Source organism: Canis aureus, chromosome 12 (genome assembly GCF_053574225.1).
Source record: "Canis aureus isolate CA01 chromosome 12, VMU_Caureus_v.1.0, whole genome shotgun sequence".
Lineage (NCBI taxonomy): Eukaryota > Metazoa > Chordata > Mammalia > Carnivora > Canidae > Canis > Canis aureus.
This window is the reverse complement of record NC_135622.1, coordinates 14,231,813-14,247,084: the sequence shown is the minus strand read 5'-3', so window position 1 is coordinate 14,247,084 and position 15,272 is coordinate 14,231,813. Positions and strand designations below refer to the sequence as shown.

At 35.2% G+C, this 15,272-nt stretch overlaps 1 protein-coding gene across 8 annotated transcripts in view; it reads left to right on the top strand.

Moving 5' to 3' along the window:
- Window positions 1-15,272, top strand: part of EXOC6B (exocyst complex component 6B) — a 612,331-nt gene that overhangs the window by 488,824 nt on the left and 108,235 nt on the right. Inside the window, exons 21-22 of one of the 8 annotated variants that reach the window (XR_013349063.1) lie at window positions 11,621-11,713; window positions 13,581-13,708. The exons of 6 other annotated variants lie outside the window; for them this stretch is intronic. The gene's annotated coding sequence lies outside the window, so the exon portion shown is untranslated. Of the gene's footprint in view, window positions 1-11,620; window positions 11,723-13,580; window positions 13,709-15,272 lie in introns of all 8 variants that reach the window. One more of the 8 variants, XR_013349062.1, reaches the window with a different exon arrangement.

The window sequence follows — 15,272 nt, the reverse complement described above, 5'->3', positions numbered from 1 at the left end:
AAAGCCATAAAATAAAATTGACAAGATTTAAGACTTTAATATGATAGAAGACAGCATAACCAAAGTTAAATCACAGTCTGAAAGAATAATGGCAGTATCTGTAATGGAATAATGATTAATATCCAGAATATATAAAAAACTCTAAGGACTCAATAAGAAAAAGGTCTAACAACCAGTGGGAAAATGAGCAAAAGGTAGCAAATCAACAGATAGTTGGGAAGATAAGAAGTAAAACTGTCCTACCCCAAAATGAAAAGGTACTTAACCTTCATTATTAAGGAAATTAAAATAATAATGAAGTATCATTTTTCAGCTATCAGGTGAGTGAAAAAATTTTAATTTTTAATGTCCAGTGTTGAAAAAAGGAGAGAAGAGACTGACACTATTTGAAGCTATAAATTGGGGTACAAATTGGTACAGCGTGTTTGAGGACAGTTTGGCAGTAATTATCAATATTTTAAATTCCACCTTCCATTTCACCTCTAGTAATTGTACTTCTCACATGTGTACAAGAATATGAATATGAAATATTCATTATAGTACTTTGTGTAACAGGGAGAAATTAGAACAAACCTAAGCACCCATTGGTAGATGAATGGCTAAATTATGGACCATTCATATCTGAGATATTATACATCCATTCAAAAGGTGTAAGCAGGGCAGCCCCAGTGGCACAGCGGTTTAGCGCCGCCTGCAGCCCAGGGCGTGATCCTGGAGACCCTGGATGGAGTCCCACGTTGGGCATGGAGCCTGCTTCTCCCTCTGCCTGTGTCTCTGCCTCTCTCTCTCGGTGTGTCTCTGTGAATAAATAAATAAAATCTTAAAAAAAAAAAAGGTGGAGGCAGTAGATGTAGCAGCATGGAAAGATCTCCAAGACATACTAAGTTTAAAAAGCTAAGTCATGAGACAATACTTAAAGTAAAAATTCCATCTATTCTCAAATATCTGTCTATATTATTCATGTTAACAGTGACATGACCTTGAAGAAGAAAGGGAGTTTATAGAAGGGAGGAAAGGGAGAATTTCAACTTTTACTTGATTGCCTTCTTCCAACTTTTGAGAATGTGTTTACGTATTACTTGCATGCTTTTTCAAACTACAGTTAATTTTAGAAGATAAATTTAGAGGTAGAAAATACTTGTTATATAATTGTGTTCATCTCTTGTCTTTATTTCTGCAAGTTCATCATCTATACAGTAGTACAAAAAGAGCAGTCTTTTCACATGACTGCAAAAAATCGTCCTCAGGGAATTTAGTTCACAAGTAGAAACTTAGGAAAAATCAGAAAAACATTCTGTTTATCCTGAGTTTTCCTTTGCCTAATTTCATCCCATTACACCTAGTTAGTTTAAGTCTCTTGAGATGCTTTTCTCTCCTCCTTAATAGTCATGTTCTTTAAATACCTAGAGAGTAGTCATATGATCATATCGTGTCTTTTCTATTTCCATTTTTAAAACATTATTATACACACATCCTTTATCATGAAACCCCCAAAACACATTTTAGAAACAGGCAAAATAGAGAGCAAAATAATCCTACCTAATAAATGATATCTTTATCTATCTACTATTCTTATCTATGCCATTTAAATGTATGCTGTATATAAAAGAGACCCTCAGGAAATTCTACATGAATTATCTTCATCTAAATATTTAGGGGCTTCTTCAGAACTCTCCTTCTTCCCTTTGTATGTGTGCTATGAAAAGAACAGTGGCATTAGAAAAGCCAAGGAAATCTGACCCTCTGGATTTTGTCAACTCAGAAAACTTCTCCACTAGAAAAGTCTGAAAGACTTGTGTTTTATTCTGTCGCAAGCATGTCAAGGTATCATTTCAGCTAGCTCAAACTATATTACAGTGGAAACTTCCTGTTTTATATTAGAAACTGCCAGAATGAATATAAGCTTATATTCAGCACTTCAGGATTACATACTAATTTATTCAGAAGCAAATCTATTGTTTTTAATATAATATTATTTAATGTCATGTAAAATTGAGACATACACATTCAGGATTCTGTTCAAATTCTCTATGTTAGAAAACATAGCCAAATCCATAACCACTCTTAGCCTTTAGTTCTTTGTCTTTAAGGGGATTTTACAGACAATTACAAAGCATGATTCGTATTGGAAAGGCTCCTTATAAATATTTAACTTCCACGTCCTCTTTTGTACAGTCTTCTTTCAGTATATTCTGAAAAATACAAATGCAAAAGTTTGCTTTTTCTTGTCTTAATTTATTCTATTTATAATTATCTAATCTGTTTAAAATAAATATATTAGTTAAGACTTCAAAATGTCATCTGCTCTAATAATCAGCCTTAGGCAAGCAGATGCTTCAAGAACTTAGGAGTCATCCTTTCTCTTCTTGGAAAATCTAGAAAAATACAAACTTCAGCAACTTCCTTTTGCAGTCATTCAGCATGAGACCCTTGCTATTCAGGAAGAGTAGTGTTCCAGCTTTCGCTGTTTTATTAAACACTAACTGTGGCACTCCTTGACCATAGAGAATAGCATCTACTCATATGAACCACTCCCTAGACTTAATGGACAATTTTAATTTACCCATTAATCTTTCATGTTCATTATCTGCAGTTGCATAACAAATTACTCTAAAACTTGATGTAAAATGACACATTTTTATGGTCTTACAGTTTCTGTGGGTCAAGGATGAGATTGGCTTACTAGATTCTCTGGCTCAGGGTCTCCCACAAAGCTGCAGTCACTTCAAATCTCTTTCAGGAAGGATCCATTTCCTTAATTACCCAGTGATGGAGGATCCAGTTCCCTATAGGTTTATTACCCAAGGCTTCAGTTGCACAAGAGCTGCTGGCCACAGATGACCTCAAGTTCCTTGCCATGTGTGCCTCTTTATAGAGCATCTCACAACGTGGTAACTTGCTTCATCAGAGCAAGTGAGTTGGGAAGAGAGAATGTGACATAGTAAGATGGAAGTCACAGTCTTTGAAACTTAATCACAGAAGTGACATCCCATCACGTTTGCCATATTCTGTTCTTTCTCTGTAGCCTGGGTTTGAGGAAGTGCTAATACTTTCCCTGCTGACATGGCTCATCACATGACAGCAGATATATGATTGTTTCTTATCAAAATAAAAAATTTCTCCTGCAGGTAGCTGTCGAGTTTTAAGATCTACACAAGTCTGTAGTCAGCAGAATTTACAGTAGGACGAAGATTCAAACTAGGGCTTGATGCAGCAAATCACTGGACAGAGTCTTGAAACCAAACATTTTCCATGTCTTCCTCTTTACTCTGGGTTTCTCAAAGGTTGAAACAAAAGATAGCTTGAGGCATATGTGTCTGAGAAGTTCTGGCTGATACTGATGATGAAACATCTTCACTGTCAACTAAAAGAATATACATTTTAAGCCAGGCTTTTTTCTCTCCTGCGGAAGTCATGGCCCATAATGATTAACCAGGCAATGACCACTGGAACACTATTACCACTGGAAGCTGTACTTAGGAAACAAGGCCATGAACAGTTATGGTAGAGAAGAAGCTTCTTGAAGTAACAAAGCAAGGAAATCTGCCCCTAGGTCATATTGAAGCTTACCCAGTTTAGGAAATTACTGCAGCAATTAGGTGGTCACATGGTCTTTGCTATCTTTGAAGAAAGAGGTTCTGCAGTCCCCTGAGAACCTCAGTCCAGTGTTTTCAACCCTTTACTTAAAATCTGTTGTTTAAAATTATCCTGGCCTTGGTTGAGCTCATGAGCCATTCAAAATCATTACTGCATTAATTTTGGATCACAGTAGGAGATGGACACATGTTACACTGGATGTACACAAACAGGTACATACATTAAGGGAATTTCCTTCTCATCCTTTCTTCTTAAAGTTCAGATCTCCCCAGTTTTATTATCCTCTTCTAGAACCTGTGTTCCATCTCTTAACCCTTGTGGCTTAAGGCATTCTTTGATATTTTAGTGGATTTTTTCTATCTCCATAGTTCTAATGGTTTCACTTTCAAGTATTTTGATAGATATTCTCATATAGCAGTGAGTTTGGGTATTTGCTTATAAGCCTTTCATCCCATTCCTCACCATAGTCTGTCTTTCTTTCTTTCTTTCTTTCTTTCTTTCTTTCTTTCTTTCTTTCTTCCTTCCTTCCTTCCTTCCTTCCTTCTCTTTGACAAATAGAGTAGGAATTACAGGATTATATTTTTATGTTAGAGATCCCTTCAAATACATAAAGATATGGAGAGAGAAATATACATATAGAGAGAAATAGAGAATAATATATAAATAGATATGCTTGGGAGCATTTATTTCCCGCAAGAAACCTAATTACCCCTTTCTAGCAAGTACCTTTTTTTTTAAGTTCTTATTATTAAAATAGAAAGAAAGAGACCATAATACTTAACAAGGATGTTTATTCTGGGAAATCTGTAGTAAATTTAGGAGAGATTTAAAAAGAGGCAAACCAAGGATATCTGCAATGAAAATCAAGAAGTTGCCTTATTTTAAATGATAATTGAAGCTCAGGTTTTTGTGGATTTGTTTCAGCTGTGCCTATAGTTGCAGTGAACACTGGTCTCACTAGATTATACTACAGCTTTGTCTGAATTTATTAGACAACCCCTAGCTCTACTTTCCTGGTAGCTGACTATCTCTCCCCCTTTCCCCTCCTACACATCTGCCAATATTTCTCCTACAATTCCAATTTGGTGAAAATGAGAGCCCTGCCCATCATTGAGGGCTTCATCCATCTCATTATACTATAAGATGCTTACATTACACATCTTTCAATATTCCTTCTCCAGCCAAGTACAAGAAGCAGACAAGATTGAAGTTATTACTCTTTATTCTATATACCATTCTGGATTTGTTGTACTTACAAAGAGTCACGGAACCTTTAGGATTCACCGTAAAGTAAGATTCCATTGTTGCTGCATTTATCAGAGCTCCATGTGATGTGAAGCTTGCTTTTTTTTAAAAGATTTTATGTATTTATTTGAGAGAGAGAATGCACATGCTGAGTGAGGTAGGGGAGTGGCAGAGGGGGATGGAGAGGAAGAGGAAGAGAGAAACTTGAGCAGACTCCATGCTGAGTGTGTAGCCCAATGCAGGCCCTGAGATCATGACCCAAGCCCAAACCAAGAGTCAGATGCTTAACCAACTGAGTCATCCAGGTGCCCCTGGAGCTTGCTTTCATTTTACAGGAAAATCAGTTTTTTACTTGATATAATGATTGTGTCAAAAGAAATTAAACAGATTCTCAGAGACTGTGCTCTTTAATGAGAAAATATTTGGGTCATTCTGGTTTTAAAATACTCATTAAAGCTCTAGTTTTACTTTTTTTAAAAAATCATAAATAATGACTGAATATCTGTTAGATTTATGTCCTAGTCTCTTATAAGAGGAATATAGAATAGAGAATATAGAGCTATGCCTCTCATTTCATACAGTATCATCAAATTAGAGAAGGATTTAACTCAATTAGGCTGGCCCCAGACCTTTTCTCCATAGCAAAAGCCAGCAAACTAAGGCCCACTGCATTTTTTATAAGTAATGTTTTATGGAGACAAAACTATGCCTACTCATTTGCCTGTTGTCTGTGGCTCCTTTTGCACTACAATGGCCAACTTGAGTACTTGATACAGAGAATAAATATATATGGCCCACAAAACCTGAAACACTACCTGGCCTAAGTTTGCCACCCCCTGCTCCATAGTATTAAAAGAAAGTGAAAACATTTACAAACTTTTAAGAATAAAAAGTCTTCATAATGTAATCAAGATGTTTGTATTTTTAATCAATAGAAATGTTGTGTTTTTTTTTTTAATGACGTGTTTTAAAGATTTTATTTATTTATTTGACAGAAAGAAAGAAGGACCACAAGCAAGGGGAATGGCAGGCAGAGGGAGAGGGAGAAGCAGACTCCTCACTGAGCAGGGACCCAATGTGGGGCTGGATCCCAGGACCCTGGGATCATGACCTGAGCCAAAGGCAGACACCTAACTGACTGAGCCACCCAGGCACCCCAAAATTTGTTTTCTTTTTTAAATAAAAGGATGTAATTGTATAAAAGGCCTGGTAGGTAACATTAAAGTTTTTTTTTTTTTTCTTTTTTTTTTTTTCTTTTTTTTTTTAATTTTTATTTATTTATGATAGTCACAGAGAGAGAGAGAGAGGCAGAGACACAGGCAGAGGGAGAAACAGGCTCCACGCACCGGGAGCCTGACGTGGGATTCGATCCTGGGTCTCCAGGATCACGCCCTGGGCCAAAGGCAGGCGCTAAACCACTGCGCCACCCAGGGATCCCAACATTAAAGTTTTTAAAAACATTTTGAAGTCTGAATAGTTTTTGAGAGACAGTTTTAAATATTTAAAATATTTTATTAAGATATTATATTAAGATATGTAAGGACTTAAAAATACTTTAAAATAAAGAGCTAGGTCTGAAATCCCTAATAATGGCAATCATATTGGAGGATGAGAAAAAGTGTAGAATAGATAGATGCTCTTTGTTTCTTTTTTTTTTTTAAGATTTAATTCATTTATTCATGAGAGACAGAGAGAGAAGCAGAGACACAGGCAGAGGGAGAAGCAGGCTCCATGCACCGGGAGCCTGATGTGGGATTCAATCCCAGGACCCCAGGATCATGCCCTGGGCGGAAGGCAGGTGCTAAACCACTGAGCCACCCAGGGATTCCCCAATGCTCTTTGTTTCTTGACACTGATAATTATTATAAGTACGTATCTTAAAAATTGAATCAAGATTGTTTGTATACCTTGTAAATCATTAGCAAAAACAAAATCAAAGAAGATCTCTGCATAGTTAAGGAAACAACAAAGAATAAAACAAAACAGAAAGCAATAAACCAGATAATTCAAGACCAAACTCTTTATGGTAATAAATGTAAATAGATTGTGTTCCTACTAAAAGACACAGATTGGCTTTTAAAAAAAATCGAGACGTCAAAAAATGACGCTCAGATATTAAAAGACAAAAGACAAAAACGCAAGCAAATATAATTTAAGGGGAAGTAGAGGCTGTAGTATTAAAATTGGTGAGCATGTGGTATTAAAATTGGTATATTGAATTATAGTTGAAGAAATTGAAGTGTGACTGCATTTAACTTCATTAAACACTTTGTTACTGGGTTAATGATCAAGCAAGATCATTTGAGCCTGTCATTACAGAAAACACATAAATGTGTGTTATATTACTGCCTTAGCCTGGAGGTCCTAGGCTTTAGATTAGTGCATATATGTGTGAAAGAAGAAGAAAATCTGGTGAAGAGCAGCCAAATAAGCCCAAGCTTCTAAGGAAAGAAAAACAGATGGAGGTGATGGTTGCCTGTCTTCAACATGTGCCTTCCTGAATCTGGATGTCTTGAAATTAGAGCCATTGTGGCCAGAATTCTGGAGCTGAAAATTGTATCAGATCATCAGTGGTTTGTTTCTGTTGTGAAGAGACAAACTGGGGAAAGAATAGAATGACTATAATAAATGTTAACTTTGGAGAGTGAATAATTGTTGATTCAATTCTTAGGTCTTGTCTCCCCACGTAAATCATCTTCTTTTTCTGTTTATCTGTTTTGTTTTACCTCTGCACTCTTATCAAAGTCTGACTTGTCCTTTAATCTATATTTAAGTTGCAGAAGTCATGATCATTACTACCTTTAACATTTATTAAAATTCTACTATTGCATTGTGGGTATTTTACATTATATACACTGTCTCCTTTATCATGACTATTCTTTCACTGTGTACCGCTTCCTTGCATCATATTGGGAGTTGAAATCAATTTTTAGTTTTCAGTTCCCTTCTGGTTTCTATATTAAATCTTTTCCAAAAATATGTTTTCCTCTTGAGACTTAAAGGATGATACTCCTTTGCAATGATCCTAGTATTTTTCCATAGGTTTTTTCCCCCAATTATTTATCCTAGAAGGAATATTAGATGCATTATTTATGTCAACAGACAGGATCTGTGATTCACTGTGGTCTTGTTTACTTGGGTTTGCTGTATAGTGTCCCCAGAAATATAAAAAAAGAAAGTTCATGCTCTTGTATCCATGTTAGGAGTCAGCACAGTAGCACATTTTATAAGCCTAGAGCAAGAATGTTGGTTCAAAAGCTACATCACAGTGTGGATTTATTTCTAGGCCAAAAGCTTAAATACCAGATTTTCAGTTTCAAAAACCAGATACCTGTTAACCCTGTTCTTGAGTATGGTTAGCCCCATCTCAGATCCACAGCTAGGGAGCACGTTGATATACACTTCCTGTCCAGGTATCCCGCAATTATTCATCTAATGCAACATTAATGGTTTACTGTTTACCTTAAGCCTATCTGTATTGTCTCTCTCTCTGACATTAACCAGTAGGATGAATGGATACCCTATTGCCCTAGTATGTTCTCTTCCTGGGATCTTTTAATCTGTGCTGCATTGTGACTCTATAATGCTTTGTATCACTCAAGCCCTCTTACCTTCTGCCATATTATAAAAGTCTAAGTATTACATAGAGGCTGAGAGAAAGGGTATCCAGCTTTATGCACTTCAGAAAGCAACTGATAAACCAACTGCTGATAAGAATGCAGAACAATGGGATTTCTCATGCATGCATTAGTGGTGGGAATATAAAATGATACTGTCACTGGAAAACACCTTAGCAGTTTCTTATAAAATTAAATATATACTTACCATATAAACTAGCAGTCACACTCCTGGGCATTTATCTTAGAGAAATGAAAACTTATGTTTACACAAAAAACTATCCTTAAATGTTCATAGCTGCTTTATTTGTAATAATCAAAAATTGGAAATGTACTTCCTATGTACAATCCAGAGGTACTTCAAAGAATGAATGGATATGCGCTTTGAAGATACATGCAATCTATGATAGATTTATACAATAGGATACTAACTACTTGGCAATAAGAAGGTTTGGGCTATTGATAATATGCAAAAACATGAAAGGCTCTCAAGGGCATGTGCTGAGTGAAAAATAAAAGCCAATCTATCACGTTTACATATTGTATGATTCCATTTATATAACATCCTCTAAGTGACAAAATTTTAGTGATAAAGAATAAATCAGTGGTTGCCAGAGGTTAGGGATGGGGATAGAGGAAGGTGTGACTAGTACAAAGTAAAACAAAGGAGTTCCATTATGGTAATGGGACAGTTCTGCATTCTGATTGTAGAGATAGTTACACAAATCTACATGTGATAAAATTTTGTACATTTTATAAAACACAAACGAGTGCATATAAAGCACACATAAACAAGAATCCATGTAAAATCTGGTAAAAATCCAAATAAGGTCTCTACCTAAATTCATAGTATTGTACCAATGTCAGTTTCCTGGTTTTGACAATGTACCCTGAATATAAAAGCTATTAGTGGGGGAAGCTGGCTGAATGGTTTATGGAAACTCGTACTATTTTTGCAACTTCTCGAGTCCTGGGTGGCTCATTGGTTTCATGCCACCTTCAGTCCAGGGTGTGATCCTGAAGACTCTGGATCGAGTCCCACGTCGGGCTCCCTGCATGAAGTCTGCTTCTTCCTCTGCCTGTGTCTCTGCCTCTCTCTTTGTTTCTCATGAATAAATAAATAAAATTTAAAAATTAATTATTGAAAAAAAAACTATCTTAAAAAACAAACAAAAAAAAAGCAGCAGTCATGCAACAGTGGAATGGCCACTCAATTTTTCTGATTGTTAGAGACCAGTAGTTTTCAAACCTCACTGCTAGACAGCACCCCCCTCCTCCACCCTGGGCTCATTGAACCAGGATCTCTAGAAATGAAGCCAAAGAATCTGATTTGCAGAAAATTGTCCAGGATTAGGAAACATGTTATAGAGCTGGTGTTTGAGCCAGGGGTAGGTGTGGAGAAGATTGGTGAGTATGTTCTGCATGAGCTCTGGATTTTGATTCTTGCTCTTTCTGAATTCTGGCAATAAGTTAACTACCCATTTTAGATTTTAGCATTGTTAAGAGTTTTTACTTTTCTCAGAGTTTTTATAGCTATTTCGTTGGGAAGTTTCTTGAGGCTGTGTTATTAGCTACTAATCATTTGGGAATTTAAACCAGAAGGAGGGTGGTAGTACTTTCATAGATGGACCTTGTCTTTGCCTTATCTACATGTGAATGGTGACTTGCCTCCAGCTTTCCCCAGAGAGGCTGCAGAGTACTACTTTACTTGATCAGATTTTCACACTGATGTGGCGTCAACATAAATCACGTTTCCCTCAAGGTTGGCTAGTGAATGGAAGACAGCCAAGGCACACCACAGTGAAGACATCAGTTAGGAAAATTACATTCAAAACCTGAAAGCAGCTGTCACGGAAGTTTTTGTTTATGAAAATTGGAAAAGTTCTCCCCTCTCAGCCCACTGACATCCCTGATTTATTGTTTCTCTGCTGAAAATTATCCAAAGATGTTTTCAGACATTAGCTGGTGAAAGCTAAATTTATTGAAGGTGGGGGACAATGTAAAGAGCCATTATATTTGCGAATTTCTCAGCCAGACATGGCAACATTTAAATAGCTAGAGTTGACCAGATTCTTTTTTGCATTTATACAAAAATCAATTGAGGAGCTAGGATGATCCATATCACTAGAAGGGAGATACTTTGTTATGCTGTGGTACTAAAAACTCTGTGCCAATAATAAGGAGACTTGAGTGTTTAACCCTCGCTCTCACTCTACTGCTAACTCAAAATGTATCCTTGGTCAGATTGCTTAACTCCTCAGGTTGTCATTTTTCTTATCTGTAAAAGTTGGAGGTAGACATTAGAGTAAGTGAGCATTTTTCAAACATTTATGAGTGTTGGAATTGAAATATAACCTCATGACCACTCCCCTTTTGGAATTTAAAAATAATATTGTTATTTTTTTCATGGCATATGATAAAGAAGCAAATTAAAAGTTCAGATTTTGCATATAATTAAAGATTCTAAGATTAATTTCAATATAATATCCAGAAATATTAAATACATGTTACCTTTTCTCATATAAAAATTATGCATAGTATTTATTTTAAGCTAATTATGTAAGAGAAGGCATGATTTATGAAATAATCCAATTGTAATATTTTATTGAATTGTTTGGAGATAACATGTAAGGAGTTCCAGTTATTAAAATACAGATCCAAAGAACCAGATCTATTTATAAGATCGATTGTTCGAATTTTTTTTTTAAAGATTTTATTTATTCATGAGAGACACAAAGAGAGGCAGAGACATATGTAGAGAAGCAAGCTCCCTGCGGGGAGCCCGATGCAGGACTCAATCCCAGGACCCCGGGATCATGCCCTGAGCTAAAGATAGACGTTCAACCACTGACCCACCCAGGTGCCCCTGAAATTTTTAATTTTGAATATTAAAGACTAATGTTTTTATATTTTTCAAATTGTGTTTCTAAATAAAATAAGGAAAGGTAGGAAATGCACGTGTTTCTCAAAAAAATGTCAATATGATTAATCTTAAATCCTAATGAATACAAAGTCAGATTGAATAAAACTATTTCCTCTTTTCAAATATGTTTTTATGAAGAGTCTGATCAATAAATACAATTACAAATTTATTTAAGATCATTGGAACGTATTTGCAAAATTATCATTTCAATAGTCTTCATTTATTTTTCTTATTTCAGGGTTATGTCTTCTGCCTTTAAACAGACAATCTATTATGGGCAAAAATTAAGCAACATATGAGTGTGTTAGAGTTCTCCAGAGAAACAGAACCAGTAAGACCTGTGTGTATATGTATATGTATATATTCATATGTCTATTTGTTTATAAGAGATTTATTATAAGGAATTGGCTCATGTGATTATGGAAGCTGACAGATTTCTCAAAATCTGCAGTGGGCAAGCCTGAGACACAGGAGAGCCTGTGATACAGTTCCCGTTTGAATGCTAGCAGGCTTGAGACACTAAAAGAGTTGATGTTTCAGTACCAGTCCAAAAGCCAGAAAAGACTGATGTCCTAGCTCAAGGCATTTAGGCAGAAAGAGGTCAGCCTTTTTGTTCTATTCAGTCCTTCAACTGATTGGATGCCTACCCACATTGGGGTGAACAATCTGCTTTACTCAGTCTACTGATCTAAATATTATGAATATCCAGAAACACTCTCACAGACACACCCAAAATAATGTTTGACAAAATGTCTGGGGACCCTGTAGCCCAGTCAAATTGACACTTAAAACTAACCATCAGAATGATTAAAAATGAAAACATTTTCAATTTTTAAAAAAGATTTTATTTATTTATTCATGAGAGAGACAGAGAGAGAAGCAGAGACATAGCAGAGGGAGAAGCAGGCTCCCCACAAGGAGCCTGACATGGGACTTGATCTCAGGACCCTGAGATCACAACCTGAGCCAAAGGCAGATGCTCAACCACTGAGCCACCCAGGTGCCCCAACATTTTCAAATTTTGTAATGGTAAATATACACACACACTCACTTACTTTCATCACAGTACCTAGCTGTGTTCCTTTGAGTGGAAAACCAACCGACTGGATCATGAACAAATTCTTCTGAATTCCTTTGGCTACTACTCATGTCTTACTGTACACTCACTTAGAAGATGTCAAGCAGTACAAGTTTAAGGGGGAAAGTAAATATTCCATTTACTGACACTTTAAATAAACATATTATTATAAGACTAAATAACTATGCATCACAATTGTGTACCTTGTTATATTTTCATAAAGTGAATGCACTCACAAAAGCCAGATTAAAAAACTTAAACATTTACCAACAATCCCCTGAAGTTCCTCTTTATACCTGTTCCCGGTCTCTCATGCCTCCCAACCAATAAAATTACTATGGTTATTTCTATCAGCATTGATTGATTAGTTTGGCCTGCTTTGAACTTTATATGAATAGGATTACACAGTATGTACTTCTTTACATTCAATTTCTTTTATTAAAAACAATATATTTATGAAATTCATCCAAACAGTTGTATGAATCAGTAATTTATTCTTTCTCATTGCTGTGAGGTATTCCATTATATGATTATACCACAATTTATTAATCTTTGATTGTTGATGACATTTGGGAAGTCTTGATTGGGGTTTTTACAAATAGTGCTGCCTTAACAGTCTTATAAGTGCTTTTTGATGCACCCATTTCTATTGGACATATTCCTACAATTGAAATTGCTGGTCATAGGATATATGTATATTAGCTTTAGTATATACTGCCAGTTTTTCAAAGTGATTATAATCAATTTATACCAAGAATGATGATCATTCAACTTGCTCCACATCCTCAACAACACATGGTATTATATTCTTTTTAATTTTAGCCATTCCAGTGAGTGTGTACTGGTATCTCATTGTGAGTTTTATTTTTAATATAATCATATGTTGTAAAATAAAATAATATAATTAGCATTATTTCCCTAATACAAATGATATTGAGCAACCTATTCATATGTTAATTAGCCATTGTGATATCTTCTTTTGTGAAGTGCTAGTTCTAGTATTTTGCCCTATTTTCTATTGGATTTCTTTTCTTACAATGACCTTTTCAGGTTTTGGTATCAAGGTTATGCAAGTCTAATAAAAATCATTTGTGAAAAGTTCCCTCATTTTCTCTTTCAGGAAGAATTTGTGTAAGATTAGCGTTATTTCTCCCTTCAATGTTATGAAGACTTCACTAGTGAAATCATATGGATGAGAAAATTTCTTTCTGGGAAACTTAATATAGACTTAGTTTCTTAAATACACAAGTGAGTAGTCAGATCTTCTATTTATTTTTATGTCCATTTTGGTAAACTGTGTTCTAGGAATTTATTTTATCCACAGTTCCTAATCCATTGGCATTAAGTTGTTCATAAGATTATCTCATTGTATTATTATATTATCTGTAGGATCTATAGTTATGTGCTCTTTTTCATTCCTAATATTGATATTTTATTTCTTTTTTTCCTTGATTGTTGTTGATAGAGGTTATCATTTTTACTAGTCTTTACAAAACAATTGTTGACCTTATTCATTGCACTTTTACAGAGAAGTAAAAGCAGCACCAGCAATGGCAGCAATAGCAGGCTGCTGTTTTTTTACTTCTTGAGATGAATACCCAAATCCATCTTTTTGCTTCCCCAGTCTTCTTTTCTAATGTATGTATTTAGGGCAGTAAATTTCCCTTGAGGCACAGATATTCTTTCATTCCAGAGATCCTGATAAATCTTACTTTCATTAACATTCAACATTATTTGCCATTTTTAGATTTTCTAGCTATTTTTTGTTATTGATTTATACTTGATTTCACTGTGGTCAGAGAATATAATAGAACTATTTCTAGTGCTTTGAAATTTGTTGAGATTTATCATTTGGCTCAGCATGTGGTCAATTTTGGTAAATATTCTAATGCCCTTCTAAAAAGTGTGTTTTCTGCAGTTACTGGCTGCAGTGTTCTACAGCTATCAATTAGATCAAGTTTATTCATCAGATGGGTAAATCAAATTGATAATCTCTACGAATTTTTGTGATTGTTATTGTAATTGTTATATCAGTTATTGAGGGGAATGCAACTGTCCAGTTATGGTTGTAGATTTGTTATTTCTCCTTTTATTCCTGCCCATTTTTCTCTACATATATCAAAGCATATATGACCAGGTGTATTTAAATTTAGGAATGGGGATGCCTGGGTGGCTCAGTGGTTCAGCATCTGCCTTCCGCTCAGGGTGTGATCCCAGAATCCCAGGATCCAGTCCTGCATCAGGCTCCCCACAGGGAGTCTGCTTCTCTCTCTATGTCTCTGCCTCTCTATCTGTGTCTCTCATGAATAAATAAATAAAATCTTAAAAAAAAATAAATTTAGGAATGTCGCATTCTCTTGGTAGATTGACTCTTTTAACAATATGATATTGTCCTCCTGTGTCTCCAATAATATTTTTTACCATAAAGTCTACTTTTTCTGATATTAGTATAGCTGCATCAGATTTCTCTTTGACTAGTATTTGCATGGTATATACTTTTTCATCATTTTATTTTCAGATTTTGGTGGTTGTTATATTTAAGATATGCTTTTTTTCAGAAACATGTAGAGTGTTTGTTTCTTCTAACAAATTATGCTTTTTAATGGGCGTATTTAGTTAACTGGAATTTAAATTAATTACTGATATATTGGGATTTATATATGTCATCCTACTTCTTGTTTTTGTATTTTGCCCTCTCTTTGTTTTTTTTTCTCTTCCTTATTTCTTCCCTTCTAAAAATTCATTGTATTTTATTATCTACTTTTTTATCTATTAGTTTGGTTTTTAGGCTGTATAACAAACATATCTTTCA